Here is a 21,877-nt window from a genome sequence, read left to right as displayed (position 1 = left end):
CCATAGCCAGTGGTTTCTAGTTCTTCACCAACAGTTCATCAGTCTTTAGCTTAAAGTACAGCAAGTATGATAGCAGTCATATTAGTAGTGAAGCTTACTGAACTACTCCGGCTTGATTAAATGCATGGCAAAAGTCAAGCACTAGAATGCCTATTTCCCATGCAAGGGCATACAATGATACGTGATCCTACATCTTTCCTTTCAGATGGGGTCAAGGGAATAAGGTAGCGCAAATGCCTGTGAAAGGCAGCTGGCATGAAACAAAGTCATACACCAGACTTCATCCTCTGCAATCATAAATTCCATAGTGAGCTAGATGTTAGGGGGAAAAAAAGAGGGCTGAGGAAAATGAACGTGCCTGAAACATTATCTTCATCATTCTAATGAGTTATTGAGTTACACATCCCTCTCTTATTGCTAAGGATGAGGATATATCATGATAGCCATTCTGCAGAACTTTCTTTATCGCAAAATCAAGTTCCTTACACAAGCTTGTCTACTTAACACCACCTTATTTGTGCAGGTACCCAGTATTTTGTATTTGTACCTATCTGAGGAAGTCTTATATGTACAAATTTTTAAAGTATCCAAGAAAAAACAACATAATCTATTATACTGCTAAAATGGTTGTCAAGAGTCAGAAGAAAGTATCAGAAATTCAGAACAGGATATTTTTAAAATTATCTCATTTACAGGTTGTCCTATACTAACCATATACAGACAACAAGGTACTTTGATTCCTGTTTCTATCACTCAAAATTGTTAATACTTAACTGTTAGAGTTAAATATTCTAAAAAGTGTCTTCAGAGTCCCTATCCTATTTCTTCTTCAAAAAAGCTTGACATTGCGTGCTTTACAGAAAGTTTCCTGATTAATCATAGCAATTTTTCATGTGATTATTTAGTGAGAAATTAAAAAAAAAAAAGAGAGAGCTTATTTACCAGTGTGGAAAGAACAGTTAAATTAATAAGGGGCAAATAAGGATCTTCTGATATACTGAAAGCATCCATTTTCCATATAGAAGATGAGATTCATGTTTATGTCTAAACATTTTAGACCTCTATACATAGTTTGTTACGCATGCAGTTAACATGAACTCATTGCTAGAAGAGCTAAAGCCACCTACATACCGTTTTAGGGGGCTGTGGAAGAAACTGGCATCAATTCCTAGGGCAGATAGTGAGCAGCAGCTCACACCCACAGTGCTCAGACCTAGCAGGAATAGTTTTGCCACGTTCTTACTGCATAGATAAATGGATCGAAACCCTCTGCATCTCATATGGCAATTTAAAACATAAAATTTTATTGATTTTACCACATTTTCTCCTGAATGCATCTAGCTGATTTGCCTGGGAAAGAAGCTGACAAGTCAACAGGATATATGAGGTGTGGGGGATCACAGAATCAGATTCTGGAACAAAAGTCAGACAGATTGACAGATAGGTGTTATCTTCAGAAAACATTTCGCTTTCTTAGCCCCAACCATTTTACACTTGCACTTTCTCTGTTTTCTGCTGTGTGCTCCTCTGGTTTTTTGCTATCCTATTTCTTTAAGTTTTACTTCTAATAATCACTGTTGTTCCTCCAATCTTTAAGTTCTTACCTACCTTCATTCACTCTTTTCTTCATCATATTCCTTGCTATATTTTTCCTGTTTGTCTATGTTGATTTTTCATTGTATGGTCCTAACCACCTCAGCTTGCTCCTACATTCACTCAAGCCCTTGCCAACTAATCTAAACTGGCTTTAGTCATGGCTTGAAAATGTTAGAACATGCCTCAAGCCTTTATACTTCCTTCTTCCCCCTCACAAAGAAGTTGCAATTTCAGTAAGAACAATCAGTGTCAGTAGAAAAAGTGCTTGCCCAGGGCCTTTTTTTTAACATTTTGGAATAAGTAACCAAGAACAGTAAGTGAGAATCCCTAAAGATAAAAGCAGAAATGGTGTTAACAACCACCAGTTACACTGAGCTTTAAGTTTCTTTTTTAATCTACTACTTAACAGTGAAACAGCAAAGCAGAGCCCAGGGTTCTTACTAATCACTAATTCAAGCTTTGAAATTAAGCAAAGACATATTCAGAACAATTCAGTAGCAGCGTTTTACTGCAAGGACACATGAGGTGAAAAGAAAGTGTTATTTACAGACCATTCAATTCATCTGTGGTGGAAAGAATAATAAATATTCTGTAATTACTTTCTACCAGTAAAAGGATTAGGGCTTTCTGACTGCTGGCTAGCATGGTTCTGGTGGGGAGGATGGCTGAAACACACACAGCTCTCTCCCTGTAGGCAGTCACACCTGGACTGAGGCACACAAAGTTGAGGTGGGGATTCTGAATTCCCAGGCCACCTAAACTCTTCCTGGCATATTTGTTTACCAGTTATGCAGGTTAAACTATTGTCGTCATAACCCACTCTCTCATTTGTAGTAATTTACATTGTTGAAGTGAAACTAGACTGAAGTAACTCATTTGAAAGGTTTTTCATTATCTGACATAATGATACCTACAGCTTAAATTTACGATTCTAATTTCATATACAGAATGGAATCTGCTGTTTGGTTGATCTTAGTAACTGAACTAATCCATTAGACTAATTCATGCATATTGCATATACATGGAGAACAGAATACACTTGTTTCAGCTTGCAGCTTAGATGATGAAGCTTAACTCATTTGCAGATGATTGGCTGGCTGACAAAAATACAGAAAGAACTCCTTGGCAAGAGTAATTTCCTATATGGAATCTTGCTTGATACTCGGCTCTTGACAGATGCTCCAAAAGCAGTGAATATACTGGGCATTTATTCCCATTTGTGCTTATACAGAAGATTGTGACCTTTCTTTTGACATGTATGCCCCACAGCTGTTTCACAGTCATCTTATATTACCTTAATAAGCTACTAGGTACAGTCTCTCTCTCCAAGCAGAACAATGGAACAAAAACCACAGGGATGATGGCTCAAGGAAGCATTTAAACTAGCATACTATCTTTTGTAGTAGGTAAAAACAAGACCAAGCACTTGAGTTTTGGCCACTTTAGAGATATTTCCTCTTTGCTGCAACTTAGATTAGCCTTAGCACTTGGGTAACAGTCTTCGGCGCATAATAGCTGAGGACTGCCCAGAGATTTTTAACAAAAAGCCCTTTTCTCTGCAATGCATACACGTTCTTTCTCTCTCCACATCAGGGCAAGAAGCCCCAAATTTAGTGTCATCAAGAGCCTTGTACAAGATTGCTCTCTTTTCTAAAACCATTCCTCTGGGGAATTAAAAGTGATCAAGCAGTTTGAGAAAGGGCAATCTCAGTCTGGGCTGAATACAAATCAAATATATAAAAGAAGTTGCACATCACTTAGACTTACTACTGATAAATATTGACAGCAGCATGGCCTTTTCCCTTTCCTTGGATCATCTTCTCTGTGAGTCTAACTTATATAGATTAATTATATTGCTCTTCCATACTAGTATCAAGATGTTCCTGACACTACACGCTGCCAGGTTTCAACGGGCTGAAGGGTTATCTATCAGGGAAGACTTATTAGTGGCCATTACTTTTATTAATGATTTAAGAGTGCCTGCCTTGTGTGTTGCAAGCTTGTTTGTTTTCAAAAGAACTGTAGTAGTAAATAGTAAATTCCAGTCTGAGTTTAATTTCCAAAGCAATTCTATGCTTTCAAAATGATTATGTTGTAATGCTTTTCCATCTTTAAACTATAAAAATTGGAAAGAGTTCCTCACTGTTTTCATCCTGGTTAAGATTTTAAACTGTTTCTTTCAGATAGATGGCTTAAGAAAACTGTATAGTTTATCTCCTACCTGCTTAAAGGAAACATTATTTCATATCTATTTTATTCCAAACTCAGACTGGAAAAGGAATGATTGGTGGGGAGGGGAAGAAGCTCAATACTATGGAGATATGGAATTTTGTAAGAAGTCCCAGTGGAAAAAAAAAATAATGGCAATTGTATTAATGTTTCTGCAATTCAAAAAAATTTAATAAAAAAAAGAGAAAACTGGTATATTTGCAGCTTCATAAATAGAGCCATTCTGAAACCGGATTCAGATCAGTAAAGTTTTCTAATTGCAGGAAAACAATGATTTCTCTTCCACTTCAGTTATGAAACCAAGCCAAACCATCTTCCTTGCTATTTATCCCACTACACCCCTTCTGAACTATTTGCCTGATTCGTAGGCTACATCCCAATCCAACAGAGATTTATTTAAAGGTGGGAGGAAAAGACGATGAGTTTTGAACAGGACTTGTTTATGGCTGAAGACTGTAACTCAGCCTCTGGGACTCATGATAGCCAGCACTGTAATGCTCACCTTCATTAAGATAATATAGGGAAGGTAATCTACAATCAGTAACAAAGTTAAAAAATTCAGGTTTTGCGACCTTAAGCTCTAAATTGCATTTAACAGATTGAGGGATAAAGTCTAACAAATCTTTTTGCATATGAAGACAATACACCGTATTTGATTTCTGTTTTATTAAAACAGTAGTGTGCCTAACCCCTAAAAGAAATATTTTTAAGTAGAAAATAATTTTGAAAAAAAATAAGAAAATTGTGAATTTTTAATTCAAACTATTCATAGGAAAATTTTAAAGGAACTGGGATAAAATCTGACAGAAAGCCAATTCTAAGATATTTGAGTTACAGACTTTTTCATACTTTTGCCTTTGCTGCACCAAAATAAAGTGCCTATTCATGCAGTGCCTCTATGCAAGAAAACTTCCTGATATATATTCAACAAGATGGTGAGCAATTACATATTCTGACCTATATTCCTTCATTTCTCAAATATTTTGAATACAAGGGTGATTTCTATTTGTATTCTAGGATTTGGAAAGTCCACTAATTGCAAGACATTCTAAAATAAATGTAAATTTTCTGGATGGGCACCATCCAATTTCTAATGGACAGGTATTCATATAAAAATTCAACAGTATCAGCAACAAGCTGGCAGTTACTGGTGGAGTGAGGGGTGTTAGGAAATTATTTGGCTCACAGCTGTACTTCCTTTTTAACCACAGGGGTGATCAAATTAAGTCAAGGTCAAGTGTGTGACAGAGCAGCTGTGCCATGGAGCATATAAGGACTGCTGATATATATAGATATAGTAAATTTGTTTTGATTTTCTAACCCACCATTCATGTCTTGCAATTCAAGGCTGCTGCAGGAGAGAAAGTAGCCTCCTGCGCTCTCAGCCTTTACTTTGGGCTCTCCAAGTTCAGCTCCTTCCCAGGCCGCTTGAAGCCGCCTTGGTGCGGCAGCCCCCTAGCACTCACTGCATCACTTCATAGCCCACCTCTGGTCTAGAAGGAAAGCTTTACAGCTGTCCAATATGGCAGAATAACCAATGAATCTTCCTCCCCCTGAATAAGAGGGATGTTTAAATCTCCCTAACAGAATGAAATGACTGGACTGGGGGTGAAGTTCTTGCCCGCAGAAAATGTTACTGTCAGATGTAGCCCATCTAGAACTTATTAACCTCTACAAATACGTACTTTCAACATAGAGTGGTTTTGGGCCCTGTAATGCTTTGGCTTCCTAATCTATTATTTTCCTGTTTTAGTAAATGAAAATAAATTGATTTATGGCAGTTAATGCACAGGTACTGAAACCGGTGGCTGTAATTTTTTGGTACCCATCTGTCCTCCTTTTACTCCATCTGTTTCCTTCACTCATTGCACTGGAATCCTGGTTCACGAAATGGAATCCAAACTCTTTCGTGTAGCACAGTGTAAGTTACCTAGTTACCCAGCTGAAAGACATTTTCAAAATAAATCACTGTCCTTATACTCTGTAGAAGGCAAGAGACATTGATTTTGTTGTTAATATGTCTGAGCAATCCTTCTTTCAAGAAAATAGACAACTGTCAGTAAATTTCCTCTAATTTCAGATTGTGCACTTCAAAATAATACCATAAAGGCTCATCATTTTAATCAAGTATTGATTACACCTTGGGGACTTTCCACTGATTCCACGTCATGCTGCTTTTAAAGTGGTAAGTACCTACATAACTGCATGATATTATGAACTGGTTTAGATTTTTATAGCTATTACAACAGTATGAATGCACAGTATATGATTTCATTGAATAGTATAGCTTTTATTAAACTGTGTTGACTGACTTTTTTTATTCTTTAACCATTCTTTGGCCAGTTAATGATTAAAGATTTGATTTTACTCTTTATATTAAATGTAAGTGTTTAACAGGAAAAGAAAACCTAAAAAAGCCCTCCTCGCTTTACAATCCAAGACAGAAGATATAATATAAAGGCTGAAATTAAATTTTTTGAGAAATTTTGTGTAACATGAATATAAAAGCCATTACTAAAAACATTTTATCTGTGGGATACTATAAACAACGGATACTTCCATTATTATCTCATCTTTAAGGCAGTGCAGTAAGTGAGGTTATTCAAAGGTCAAGAAAGGGGGAGGTTGCTGTTGCTCTATAAAAAGGCTTGTGCTTTAAATGTAAGTCTCTCAGCATTCATGGTGTTTTTCTTTTCTATACTAACACAATATCTAGAATACCTACATGCCTTAAATACTTTGTTTTATGCATTTACCACTTCATTATTAGCATTATATTAAAAGGGAATAGTTACATTTTATTTGCAGCCACAAAGGACTTTTGACCGATACTGAATTTATACAGGACAGAATACACAAGAATACTAGCATACAGTTTGCAAGAACATGCATTTAAATGCACAACTTTGTGACTAGGGTGATAGTAACTCTACTCATCTCTTCGATTTTTTTTAATCTCACATGTTATTTTACCAAAATTTCAGTAGCATAACTACTTGTAAGAATTTTATTGAGTCAAAAACAGTAAACTACCTAACCTCCGAGACATAGAAGGAGCATTTATAATGTAAGGGAATTTAAAAATATGTAGTGAGAACTTAAGTTGGAAATTAAATGTTTTTCCAAGATGAAAAATGGAAACAAGTGCAGGTAATAGCACTTTGTAAAACAGAACTTTCATGTTAGAGATCCATTATAGTGATGTAGATGACAAAAAAAAAAAAAAAAGGATTGCAATTCTTCTAATCTTTATGTGTACCTTTAAATACATATAGCCCATTTCTCCTTTCTATGGCAGAGTTTGAAGTATTTAGAAATGAAAGCAAAAAATTAATGGCTGGTATTAATCATACAGAAAAAAATTAAAGTCTGTATACCTCCTGTGGTCTTTTAAAAAGCATTAATAATAAGTATTTGCATAAAGTTAAAGCCAGAAAACACTTATATGTGAGAAAACATGCATCTTTTTGACATCTGCGAGCTACTTCTCTTGATCTGCTCTATAAATAGAAACTAATTATGGAGACACTAAAAACAAGACAATGCCCTAGAAAATGAGAGACTGTATTTTTTAAATATACTCAAAATAGTGTGATTAAATCTGTATCATACAGATACACAACCATTAAACACATTTGAATTATAAATCTTTTTTGATCTAGTCTTCCTCCTTTTAGAAGCAATGGTTAAGCTTCCACTAACTCCATTCAGAGCAGAATCAGCCTTGATGCATTCTTTCTCTAGTAATATTTTCTGGCCTGCAGAGTATCAAGATTAACTGTGAATGTCAGAAGAACTGCACAGGCTTCTAGTGAAAAGTATTCAGTCCTCTAAAGGAATGCCTGAGCTCTGACTTTTAAGTGAAGATAGATACCAAGTCAGCTGCTGTTCATATTGCTTTCTTACTCATAATCAAAAACCAGAGGCTTGGGGAGTGCTTAGTAACATAATCCATTCCTTCCCAGGAATTTGATCTAAGTTTTCTTTTAAAATAACTTCATTCTCCTGCTTTGGTTACACATATAACTTCAGAAACAGGTATGATCCAAGGCTAAATTCCAAACCCAAAAGCTGACACAACGTCACAGCAGTGAGGTTGAAATTTCAAATATGCCGAGTCAGTCCTGTCAAGCTGGGTATTAGGGCTTCTCACTTTCAAAGAGTACCTCAGCTGCTGTCTTTGGACAATAATGTTTCCCAAACTCACTGCAGACATGCATATGAAGCTGTTTCTTAGAGCAAATAGCAACCTGTTTATATATCAGCCAAAGGAGGGTGGCAAAGGACAAAATAGAGGGCACTTCACACACTCGGAGCTGGAGAGCACCATTTGAGGGACTGAAACAGACCCACATGGGGAAAGTTATCTTCCTTGGGAGCTGGGGGGAGGAGGTGGATGGATAAAGCTGCAGAGCTCAGCCAAGTTAAAAGTTGCATAAATACAACCATGGCCTTTATTTTTAGACATCTGCACTAAGAGAAGGGAGATTAAGATGACAAAAATTATTATCCTTCGCAGGCACAGTCACTCAGGAATCTGATGTGTATGATCGCAGATACTTGCAAACACTGATTCACCAGGATACAGCACTGAGCTACAATTCACATAGTTCTAGCACCACACAACAACCCAGCAGTCAAAAAATTTGTCCCGTTAGAACAGTGTGTAAACTGACAATCTGCTATGCTGCTTTACAAAATCATCATGGGAGGAAATAACTTTAGGTTTGCCTTAACCTACCATCTGTCCACACAAAAAGTCAAAATGCATTAATTTACATAAAACATTTTGCCAGCCAGTAGCAGCCGTTAAGCATTATTCCTTTCTACCACCCTTCACCTTAAAAGGGACTATTCTGTATCCCTTCAGTCATAGCATATACACTTACTGTGAAGAAAATCAACCAAAGCAACTGAATAGCTATCAGTGTGCAAAAAAGAACAGTGGAATTCTAGGGTGGAATACACAACCCGGTGCACGTGCTCTCTATTTGCTGTATACTGCTACTCTGAAGTGCAGAATATTTGCACAAATATAGGGAATGCTCAATGGCAGCAGGAGGCAGCACTTGTAGCCTAGACCAGTCCTAGTCTGTGCCTTCAGAGACCTATTTCAAAACAGCTGGACATTAACCGAAATAGCATTTACTTGAGTTTCACATAAACTACACCTTCTTAGTCCTAACTTCCTGTTTCAGAATGCAACAAGATTTTAATCTATCCTAAAGTGAGGACAAAATGAATCAAGTAAATTTAAGTGGATGCATTGGGCATGCTAAATGAGGAACGGGCATAATCATTTAAAGCAAAAGCAATTAGATCACAGGGAATGCATTTAAATAGTTACAGCAGCAATTATTCCATTTCCAGTTACTTGAGAATTTCCATGGTTAACTGATCAGAACATGCTTTTCATTCATTCTTGGTTTTTAGATTTTATGTTAATGCAAAAAATCTGCATAATACTGAAAGCTGAAAGTGCAGTGTCAAATAAATGGAACTTAATATCAAAATAACAGGGCCTGTTGCACTTTTTGGTAATTTTTCATATTTAATAAACTGAAAACTTCACTTCTGAATTTTAATTCACTGACAAATAACTTCATTAACGCAAAATTATGATTGCCTGTGGTGTTTCACCTCCTTCCAGAAGGCTGACATCATAAACATACAAACTTTGGAGTGGGAGGGTGGCAAGAAGGAAACACACTGGAACAACTTTAGCTTGTGTTACTGAAAGCAAAACTTCCTGTACAAACTCAAATTGAATGGGACCTTGGAGGTGAGAATAGAGCAGGGATTACATAAAGTTGTGGGAACAATGACTGGAGGAACCTGGCAAAGAAAAAAGGGAGAATCCTCAAGGCAGGAGACACAACAAAATAACTAGCTGCATTAATTTAAAGAAAAAAAGGAAAATGTTGACAATGTGTTCACATATCCTTTTGAAAGAGAGGGAAATAAATTGGAAGGATTAAATAGGATTTATCAATTGTCGGAGGGATATGACTCTTTTCTTCCCTCCCACCTTCTGCATCATCAAGTCCAGCATTATCAGCAGAACATTTTTCACCTTCTCAAATAAAGTTATGAACAGCAGTCCTGATGCCATGAGCATGGCAAAAGTTGCTCAGCTGTGCCTGGTTCTCTCTGCTACTGAATAATCTATTGTAATCAATGTATTAAAGAATAAACCCTATACAATTTTCATGATGGCAACCTGAGGAGCTATACTAAAATTACAGTTAATTATGTATGTATATGCTGGATTTAGCCTTTTGTAGAGGACCCCAGGCTTGGCATGAAATTGGTCTTCAGCTTGATAGGCAGACAAGAACAAACTGCACTGATGTTCAGCTCAGCATAATGGTGATATCTATGTTGCAAAGCAAAGAGGTGAAATTTCACTTTACTCAAGCATTTGCTTGTTTTATTTATACAAGTTTAGACACTGACATACATACATACAAAAAAGGAGCACTGAGTGTAGTTCTGTTATGTGCTATGGGAGAACTGCAGAAGAAACGTGTGAAAGAGAACCATACATAGGCCCAGTCCTCAATAACATCAGGGTTACATATTTGTCCATGATAACCATTGAAGGTATGCCAAAACACACCATGCTAGTGGCCAGTCTATTACCTGCCTTCTTGTGCCAAAGCATTTATAGGCAAGTCACAACTGCTTGGTAGCTCCCACAGGACCTTTTGATCTCTTCTGGTCAGGCTATTGCAGCCACCTATTTTCTATTTCTTTCATTAATCCTTTGCCCATTCACTTTGTCCCTTCATTTCAGACACTGTACAGGCTTTGGCTGGGATAGAACTAGTCTTCTTCATAGCTGTTTGCATGGTGCTGTGTTTCGGACTTGCCACCAGAACAGTGTTGATAACACACCAATGTTTGAGCTATAGCTGAACAGTGCTTGCACAGCGTCAAGGCCAAGTCTGTTTCTCACATCAGCCCACCAGCGAGTAGGCTGGAGGTGCACAAGAAGCTGGGAGGGGACACAGCCAGGACAGCTGACCCCAAATGTCCGGAGGGATATCCCATACCATAATACGTCATGCTCGGCAATAAAGCCAGGGGAAAGAAGGAGGAAAGGGGGACGTCTGAGTTATGGTGTTTGTCTTCCCAAGTAACCATTATGCACGATGATGCCCTACTTTCCTGGAAATGGATAAATAGCTGCCTACCAGGGTTAACCCACCACTGACACAAAATACCTAGTTATTTTAATTAGTAGCAAATTAGCAATGTATCCCTCTATTGTCCTCTTTGCATCTCTTTTTTTCTTCAGTTATTAACAGAAAACCGAATGCATTTATTAAGAGCTAGAACGAAAAGTATACAAATGTCAGGCTTTTACAAGGTCACAAAATACTTGTGTTTAACCCTGGCAAGTTTGTGTAGAGAAAAAGTGCCATGAATGGAGGAGGTCTGGACCGCATCACCCGTCTAATTTTATCGGTATTTCATTTACACTTCTGCTTCTATTTCACTCCAACACACCATGTCATCTAATTAGTCTTTGTTTCACAAGTTTATTGAAACACAGTTCTGTAGCCAGGCATATTAATCGTGCTTATTTTATCTGTTACTAACATAACAAAAGACATTCACAGAAGCAGATGACTCTTACTTTAAATCCTGTCCTAAGAGACATAAGCTAATCCACTGCACTGATAAAACGAGATTGGTTTAGATTCACGAATATGATAAAAATCCTCTCAAATAATATTTCATATGCAGACCAAACCCAAATCAAAAAATAAATTACATTACATAGTTTGACACAGAAATACAATGGTTAAAATTTCATAAGCCTAAGTAGGTCAGAACTCCCACTGACTTCCATATGAAGTTGTGGGGTTTTGTACTTGTCTTCTCCCTGAAAATACACATCTGTGTGAAATAAAAGTATTCTGCAAAATGTTTTTTTATTCCCTAACTTTATTTTCATGAGTTTGTACTAATGTTCTGTCTAAAAGACTGTCCTAGAACATCAGGAAAATACACACAATAATAAATATATTCTGTTCTTGAACTTATTCAGTTAACAATAACTGCCACATTAGTGAATAAGAAACATTTCAGGTAGACTGAAAACAATTTTTCTGTTAGAAGTGCATTAAAGATGTACTCTTAGATTTTTCTAACACATCAAGAGTTAAACTCAGGGAAAGATCAATAATGTATTATTGATTGTAAAATTAAAAAAAAAAAAGTTAACAGCCATGTCTACTCTTGGAATTTTCATTAAGCCAATCTAAGACCTCTGGAATAAATCTTTGTAGATGGCCTGTCTTCTATAATGACATAATTTTGCAGAGAAGAATCATTTAATGAATGATTAAAATACTGAAGCAAAAAGAGTTGAGAAAGAGGTAGCAAATGTTTTATACTTCTGTCAATTTATTTTTCCTCTAGGAGTAAAAAATGCTTCACAGGAAGAATTTAAATCTTTGAAAAGTAAAATATGCTAGTAAAAAACAATCTGTCCTATGTAAAATAATACTACATACACGTGACTTCTTCAGAGGCAAAGCAGTTAAGCTGACTAGATAACACATCTGGCAGAATGTCAGTACAGAACATCAGGGGAAAGAACTAAGAGAAAGGAAAGTTACATTTTGAAATTATATTACTATCACAGCAGATTTTTACCTGATACCAGTCTCTCAAAGAACACTAATCCCATTTATCAACCAAAAATAACATTTGTCCCTCCTTCAAAAGCAATCTGGGAAATGAATCTTTGTGCTATCTGTAAAGAACACACAGTCTGGATATAACTTTTTTTAGTTAATCATCATAGCTGATTTAAAAGCTATGTGGACATTGCTACTCAGATATTATCATGGACCAAATGACCATTCTCTCAATCTCCTCCTATCTGAGCCCAGAGGGCTTGTCATCAGAGACATATGAAAACAGACTCTGCTTCAGCAGGCTCTTAGTTGTTCTTCTGCACTGAAAGCACTAGAGGGTTCCTATAACATGAATTTAATTTGGGTAGCAACGATATTATGAGGCATTGCTGTACATGCGTAGTGCCACTTTCCATCATCACATGGTAACAGTTTGAACATTCATAAACATCAAAATAAGTATGAACATTTTTAATGCTGGGGATTCAACATACCAGTGATGTTTCTCTCATCACCTTGTTTTTTCTGCTACTAATACACACACACACAGAGATATTCTCATATCCTCACCATTTGCCTTAATATGGTGTTTTAAACTTTTTTTTAATATGTCCATAAATCTTTCCAAATCTTGTTGCTTAACCTTTAGTCACCTTGTTATTATCTAACTTCCCAATTAGTAATAAATTCTAGACATTTTCGGCTACTGAATAATCATTATCTTAACCTAGAATTTGTAGTCATAGGAGCATAACATTTTTTCCACCAAGTACTTCAAAAAGTAGCAGCCAACATCAAATTTTAACCTTTCATTTCCATATTGTGCTTAATATCACAGTGAGCAGAATGAGTTTTGTCACTGATTTTAATGGGACTAATCTTGTATCTAATTAATATATTCTTCTTAACAAGTTGGTAAGCTTCCAGGCTTTAAATCTCCACTTGGAAACTCTACTTTCTTCATCAGACACTTCTCTAAGAAATATTTTTGACTTGTACCCAGACAAGTGACCCAGGGTGCTGCAGGATAAGGCTAGCATAGCATTATACTTGTCGCCCAGAAACAGAACAGATGGTTTTGGAATCTTACGCTTAATCATATTTAAGCATAGATTCCAGACAGTATGGACTAAAACACAGCACCCTGAATTCCATCTTGTATCTTCAAAAACATCTGGTTTCCTACCTTCTCTGTCTGGATAACTCTATTGAAGAGCATAGATTACACTGGTCTTAGTTTCAAAAATAGAAAGCTAAAGCATACAAATATACTCGTCACAGCTAAGAGACACAAAACAGAACATAAGTCTTTTGTGCTACACAACTTCTAACCCTCTTTCTAACACTAGTCTGAACAAAGGGCTAGGACTAAGCACTGTACACCTTTGTATACCCAGAGCCCAAGGAATTTCATGAGTTTTCACAAAGAGGAGCTTATAGCATTGTGCTCCTCATCAAAAAAGTTTGCAGCAACTCCAGCTTTAAGCAGTATAAAACAAGCTAGACTTTAGTACCTAAGGGTGGCAAAACCTGAAGGAAATCTTGAGAAGAATAATATTTAGGCAGTCTAGATTTCCATTTCCACCTTGAATACGATTCTAACATGATCACGCAGATGAATTTGAATTTACTAAATTCTGTGTAGGAAAAAAGACTGTTTACAAAAACAAAAATTGTATGATGGAAATATTTGAAAACAAAACCATTTCCTCCAGCATAATAAAAAATGGATAAGAAAGAATCCTTAAATTCATTCTCCAACTGGTATTTAGCAAAGTTTTACTCATCTAATTGCTTTTACAATGACAAAAATCAGTCAAGTGGGTTTTTTTTAAATAGATATGAACCAAAGTTATCTCATGTTGAGGCTTGAATCATCTTTAGTTCCTCCTCTTCAGGATTTTTTTTATGAAAGAGATTTAAGAGGTTCAGTTGTGCCAAATTAAGGTTGTAACGACTGATCCATAGATAGGATATTAGATTCCAAAACAGAATCTCTTCTATCAAAGAAAAAAAAGGTGCTCCTGAGTACAAAAGCAGTATGCTTTTTGTCTCACTATAATACTGCCATTATAATTTCTTACTAGACAGCATATCAGCTAAGCACTTCATTTACTGTCCTTCTCTTTTTTTGTTCACTGATCATAGCATAGGGATGTGGCTAAGACTCAATAGTCATTCTAGGGAAAAAGAAATTTAAAAAACCCAACTCAAACTCACCAGCTAAGCTACATCCCAGCTTGAAAACTGCTCTCAGTCACAGAATGGCAGACATAAGCACCTTGCCTCTGAAGATGATGAAGTGGGCTTCAAATACACATCAACAAGAAAAGTAAACAATAATATTAGGGAGTCTCTTGTTTCATTCTAATTGATAGTCTTGAGTTTTGTTCATAAGCAATTCTAGCAGATTTTTGTGTTCAAACAGAAAGAAAAACCCGCCTTTGTAAAACTTTAGTTCTATAGGAACACCAATAATGTTTCTGAAAATGTACCTGCCTACAAGATGACTTTGGATCTTTAAACTGAGACACATGATATCTGTCTTTCATATCAGTGTCTGCTAAGCTTAGGAAAAAACAGCAGCCAGGACATCATGAGCTAAGAAAGTTCTTTGCAGTTTTTATAATGCACTAGTACTTCTATTTCAGTTAATACCTGTTTACTTTGAGCTTTACAATACATTAATTTGTCTGTTTGTTTTTGAAATTACAGATGAGTGAATTTATGGGTTTTTTTCAAAGCTAACTAATTCTTTCATCTAAGATGTCTTGCCTAAACAGAACTGATAACCATTAAAAGCATCAGCATAACATATTACTCACTTTCACTGTTTTGCTAGAATGCCCCTAGATATAGAAACAATGCTTACTAATGATAAATACAGAGCAAAATTCAGGCCCATGAAGAGATATATAATTCACATGTTAGAATTTTCTTGCATATATGTGGATTATCTTGACAATCAATTCAGAAAAAAAGGGAAGCTCAGGACCTAGAGGGTACGTTTTCAAAACTTTATACAGGAGGTACGCTCATTAATCCTATTAATGAATAATAGGATCAGTGTATACACCACTTATATGCGGCTTGCAAAAAGTTCCACATTTAGACCACACTTAAGGGAGCAGATGAAATAAAAAAAAATCCTAGTAACATGTCAACCAGTGATTATTCCCTTCTATTCATGTATAAGCTGCTCAACAGTACTTTTATGTCTTTGTTGGAATCACCGCTGCTGGAAAGCAGTAATTCTAAGGCAGATTTTATTGTTGTGGCTACTAACATAGAAATGTTCCTGTCCTGCTGAATCTTCCACATCTTCTTTCCACATTGTAAAAAAGGCACCCTGATATCTCTATAAAAGATACTACACAGCATAACTGTGTCCTCTACGTCAAAGAGGACATACAGGTTAATGAAACGTAGGATCAGGATTTCTCTGACAGTGTCTGCACATCTTCTGGTTGCCAAGCTACAAAATACATTCAAGCTTTTTGGGGTTTCATATATGAAAACAGCTTTTGGGGAAGGCGTCCAAACAAACATCTGTGGATGAGAGATTTTTATTTGCTTACAGAACAGACACTACATCATGAGGATCGAACTTATCCACTTCATCTCTCACAGGCAATCTAAAAAACTCCATATGTTTAGTTGCCTGAGGATTTGCCTTTCTTATCTCTTTAATCTTGACAAAAGGACCATAAAAGGCATCAGGTAAAGTTAGTTTTCATGGTTACTATGCTAGACCATCTTATTAGGAAACAAATCAAAACCACAAGCTCATTCCACACAAACTGCAAAACAATTTCCATACAAAAGTGATTTTGGCCAGAGTAAAGTGACAAAAGAAAGATTCTGGTCAAAAATTAAAATCAGCTATGCATCGGCTCAGATAGGAAGTAGCTGGCATTCCTTCCAGGTGTCTTGTGTATCCATCATACCCTGTAGAGTATTTTCAGGCTGAGATATGTTGAGCTATTAACTGTTTTCAGTTAGAAGAATATACATCAGAAATATCTGATAACAGCCTTTAAAGAAAAGTAATTGAAGCAAAAGTTGGATACATGACTAATTTTTCTTTATCTTGGACAAATACTATGGTGAAATAAATTGCATAGGACTACTTCTTGCAGCAAAGCATAAGCACTTCTACCAGCACCATTAAAGATTCTCAAATCAAACCACAGAGACTTTACATGAAAACCAACTATTTCCTAACATACATGATAAAAATCCTCTTTACAGAAAAATCCTAGGAAAAAAAAAAAGATATTTAAACCAATTCAACATTGACAGACAAAGGCACATTTTAGATGCAGTAATAAGTGCATGCCCTTCAAGTTTTTCAGTTTTATAGACAAGAGTGCAATTTAATATTTTTAGTTCTACGGAGATGTTTTTTTTTATTCCTGTAACGCTAGCACAAAACCAGTACAAACTATCACAGAACTAGTATCTTCTGGTTTATTCTACAATTTTCTATGCATTGTAAAGGCATGAGACCATCGCTTATGAATTCTAGTGAAAGGTATGGAATGAACCTTAATCACAGTGTTCTGAATGTTTCCTACTATGCAAGTTCAAAGCTGAGGTCTGAAGCCTAAGTATTTTGGATCCTGAAACACAAAAATAAACTGACTTTGGATTAATATCTGCCCAATTACACAACAATCTTTGTGAAATACCACCAAAAGTTATCCCCTCCCCCAGAATATCATCAAACACTCTGGGAAATGAAAAGTGTCTCATAAAAGAAAAGTCGTTAGCAATTTCATTTTTCTGCTCTGTGCATCTGGTGTAGTTCTGAATGCACAACCTATATATAGCATCTCTGGATGAAATAACCAAAGGGCAGAACAATGACAAACTCTCTGAGTCGCCCAAGCAAAATCCTGCTTCAAACTCCCACCCAGGCAGCAAGTTGATATATACAGTGGCCAAGGATGGGTACTGCCATTCACCAATTAGACCCTCAGCTTCATGCTACCTTTAAGTAATATTCAAAGCACAAAGCTTGCCTATTCCCAGTTTGCTATGAGAGTTATGTTTCAATCACCATTCAAAACACTGAAGCTACCAAGTAGATATGTTGGACCATATGAGCCGTTCTTGACAAAATATGGAAATGGTTTAAGCTCATATCCCAATTCTGAATATTTCTGAAGAAGAAAACAGAATCTGACATATTAGCTTTAAAGGGATAGACTACAACTGTAGAATTAAAATTGCATCAGGGCATGACAGGCAAGGAAGGGAAACATTTCCCACTACAGTGACTGAACATGCTGAGGGTGCTGCCGAGACATTGACCTTTGTGAGGAGGGAGATTAGGGATGGGAAGCTTTACACATCTTTCATCTTTCTTGCCCAATAACAGCCAATCACTGCAAGAAAGTGTACACTGTACATATATAAGATGCCATATTTCTGTTGGGAGGGAGATTTTTCTTTTTTCGCCCCCTCCATGTTCAGCTGTAATTCATTTCCACTTGGCATTCCAACTCTAAACCTTGCCCAGTATGGGCTGTCGTACAGAAAAAGCGATAACTGTCCTACGGCAGATAAGTGGAACCAGAATGAAAAAAAAAAAAAAAGCTCTACTTCAACAAGGATTCACTAAGGTCTGCCTGATTACCTTGTTATAGTATTTTATTTTGTTTTGTATTTTCTAGTAATTTTAAACTTGCAACGCCACTTCATATCTCCATAGAGCCAATATTCTTATTTTGCACAGATTATTAATTGTTCAGAAAGGTATTTGGAACTTTAAGGTCTGCACAGGCTCCTTGACCCAAAAAGATGGGTTAGTATTACACAAGTCACTAATGGAAAAGTGACTCAGAATAACAGTATTGATTAAAAATAGCTTGATAACATTGTGGTTAACCATAATTTATATGTCCTACCTCAGGGCAAGCAGCTTCTGACATGATTGCTTATGCTTTTTGGAAAAGTTATAATTTTTATATTTAGATATATTTATATTTTACAAACAGACTAGGAAAAGAGATGAGGGAAAATTCTTTGTAAATCTAAAGGAACATAAACCACTAGAATTCTATATTCAGAGCAATGTAATCTGCAAGTTACTTAAATGCACACTAGCCAATACTTCTGGTGATAATAATCATCTTTTCATTTACTTCAGAGCTATGTCAATATCAGGTTTCAATTTTACTGCACATGTATGCAATTTAAAATAACAAAATATCCATGAAAGTCTTTGTACTTGTTATTAGAGAAAAGGTCTTTCTTTTCATTCCATGTGTAGTATCAAGGTATTATTATGAAAGCTGTTTGTCTAAAGAGACTACCTGGAGCTCTGTATTATATTGTCATCACATAGCCCATTTATTGTACCTCTAGCTACATATTTGTGCGTAAGTAACTGGTGCAAATCAGATAGGTGGTTCCAAGGATCAAACTTCACCCATTGCATGTCAGAATGATGGTCAATCAAGGTGCTAAGAACCAGCCATTATACATCTATTCTATTAAAATGCAAACCACACACAACTTCAAGGTTCTGTGTACATTTCGGGAGGATCATAGCGTTCAAAAGAATTAAATAATAAGATGAGAGGTACCCACATGCAAGTGACTCAATGTTTAGGCTATTCGATGTGCTTTTATTTTCTAGCATTTTCTACTCTTATAGGTCATAAAGATTGTCTAAATGCACACAGATTAGAAATTCCATTATACAAAAACCTGCTCTAATGGAGCAGATGCTCTAATGCACAAGGACATTTGCTTCACTATCGAAGAATACAGAAGGTATTTGAAAAAGACTCTTAGGTGACTTAGCAAACATGGCAAAGGCATAACAAGGTTGCACAGTAGCTGGTCAAGACTGTCTGACTCCATGTAATAGGATGGATCATAATACAAAGTAATGGTCTGTTCTAACCTCCTTAAGAAATCCATGAAAAGTACAGTTTGGCCTCACATACTCTGTAGTTGAGAACCATGACTAGCTAGAGCTGGGAAACTCTAGACAAACTATAAATTGAGACTGTCAAGAGGAATGAGTGGCACATCTGATTTATAATGCATAAATGAGAAAGGAAAGAGGAGTAAAAGGCCGTGGACAATTGTTAACACTGCATAGCCAAAAGACACTCTATAAACACAATAAAAATGCATATTAGGACACTCTGGGGTACAAGAAGAAATATGAAAGTATCGTTGCACTTTCTTTTCTTCACCTGTGGGTTTCATACCCATAGCAGCTGAGCATCCAGGATGCATGTTACTTTTTCAAGGCAGCAGTGAGAGGCCTCAAGCAACAAAACAGATAATTCTTAAATTCTAGTTTCTGTGACAGCATACACAGTCAGTGTATACACAGTGAGAAGTGCCCCAGCTTCCTCTTTTTTCCTCCTATTGCTGAGCTGCACTAGGTTATACAAGATTCCTACTGACTTCAATGGTTTCAGTTTGGGCCATGTTCCTTCTGGAATTTTGCAGCATTTTACAGTCCACTGTAAGATGTTGATTTCCCTTTATTGTTCCTCTTCTTGGTTTGTACTTAATTAAAGCCATTTACTTAATTAAATGCAAGCATTTAAATGGTCTTTATGACACTAAAAATAGAATGCTATTTTTGCTATCATTACAAACCCAATTGTTCATTTACTTGGAATTTAAAAATTAAAAAACCAAGCACGACTCATCTATTCTCTTCTGCTCTCAATGCATGGCTAAAAATTTCTCAGGTCCTTGCAAATACGCACATACAAACTTTAATTTTCACAGACTAAAATGCCAGGATGTTTCTAACAACACGCAAAGAATTACTTTGTTAGAATCGTGCTTTTTCATCCATAAGGGTTTTTCTCACTGTTCTGAAGAGCATACCATGAAGAATTATGCACGATAAGAGACATCTTGGATGTTTATATAAATACCTATGCTGAAACTGATAAACACGGAGTTTTCTGGACATCACCATAATGTAACCCAACTGTCCAATTTCACAAAAGATTAAAAGTACCTCAGAAAAACTTCTGATAAGTAGAAAGCTCTGTTAGATATTAGATTACTTCCAGGTTAATGGTTGCCTAACAGTTCACGTAAATATGAAGCTATTTGTCTGTAACCGTAGCATTCAGAAGCTAATAATCATCTAATCTTGCCAAAGATAGAAAGACTCTGGTAAAAGGTATGGAAACAGATTTTTACTTCCTACAGAGAACTCCCCATCCTAGAGCACCTAAAACCTCACAACTGCACCTATGACAGTAATCTGAAATAACTGCTATATTGTTAAAATTCTGTCATGCGACATAACCATATATATGTAGTAGGGTGGAAAGAAAAGACAGCTCACGTCAGTCAAACTATACACAAAGTAAAATTTGACAAGCAGGTATTCTGTAACCAATGCTACTGCTTAAACATAAGCAGTGCTAAGGCTGGAACTAAAGCAAATGTATCTTTCAGTTCACTTCAAGTTGTAGAAAAAGAAGAGGTAAAGGTCATCTGTTGGGATCACTGAACCAGAAAAAGATGTCCTCTGTGACATCCCGGTCTTAGAGCAGCTAGAGTACTCATTGCATGATTAAACCCAGATTTTAAAAGATCACTGATGATAATAAAAAGCAAAACTGAGGATCTAATTTTTAGATGCCTGGAGCACCATTCACTCAACTGAAGATAACAACAATCATAGTACTCTGCAATTAAGCTGTTCTGAAGTTTTTCATACTAGTCACCACAAAATTAGGCCATCCAAAAGTCAGACTTTAATTTTCTAGAAGTCTCTCTTCAGTAATGGTTGTGTATAGCCAGGAGCAGTTCAGTGTAAAATAGAACTTATGTAGGAAGCTATTGTTTATTTTTGAGAAATTGAAAATATTGTCCTAAATAAAATTCAACCTAGCATATTGTTACTAACAAAAAAGACAAAATTCAAGTTATTCCAAATATTTAGTTTGAGCACTTACTCTTTTCATGCTGAGGACTGAATTTTAAAAATCAATTAAAAAGCTCATTTTCTACCAAAAAGGTCCAATTTTGAACCTGGAAACCAGAATGTCCTCTATGAAGAATTTTAAATCAAAGCCAAATCATTCTAAGAAAAACAGGTGTTGCATACATAAATGAAACAGAACTTCTTAATGAAATATTGATTCAGAAAAAAAAAAAATCTATTTCAGATTGTAGTATTTTCAGTGAGATAAAAGTGATTAAGTTTGAGGTAGCTACATAAAACATTCGTTTCTGAATAAAAGAACAGAGAGGTAGTATTATATGGTGACTGATTAATGGCATTATCTTTCTATATACCCAGTATTAATATATACCCACATATACTTAAGTCTTAATGAATACAAAAATATTTGTAAGCTTAGTTTGGTGTTTTCCTAGTGCAAATATTTCAGCACTGATTC

The 21,877-nt window shown here is 36.0% G+C and overlaps 1 protein-coding gene across 3 annotated transcripts in view; it reads left to right on the top strand.

The window, feature by feature from the left end:
• The window catches only part of B3GALT1 (beta-1,3-galactosyltransferase 1), a 124,053-nt gene that overhangs the window by 52,552 nt on the left and 49,624 nt on the right, over nt 1-21,877 (top strand). For 2 of the 3 annotated variants that reach the window (XM_068407827.1, XM_068407828.1), the window contains exon 2: nt 5,906-6,010. The gene's annotated coding sequence lies outside the window, so the exon portion shown is untranslated. Of the gene's footprint in view, nt 1-5,813; nt 6,011-21,877 lie in introns of those variants that run through there. The other variant, XM_068407826.1, reaches the window with a different exon arrangement.

The sequence above is a fragment of the Nyctibius grandis genome, chromosome 9, assembly GCF_013368605.1.
Source record: "Nyctibius grandis isolate bNycGra1 chromosome 9, bNycGra1.pri, whole genome shotgun sequence".
Taxonomy (NCBI): Eukaryota; Metazoa; Chordata; class Aves; order Nyctibiiformes; family Nyctibiidae; genus Nyctibius; species Nyctibius grandis.
Note: the sequence above shows the minus strand (reverse complement) of the source record. Positions and strands in the feature narration are given on the sequence as shown.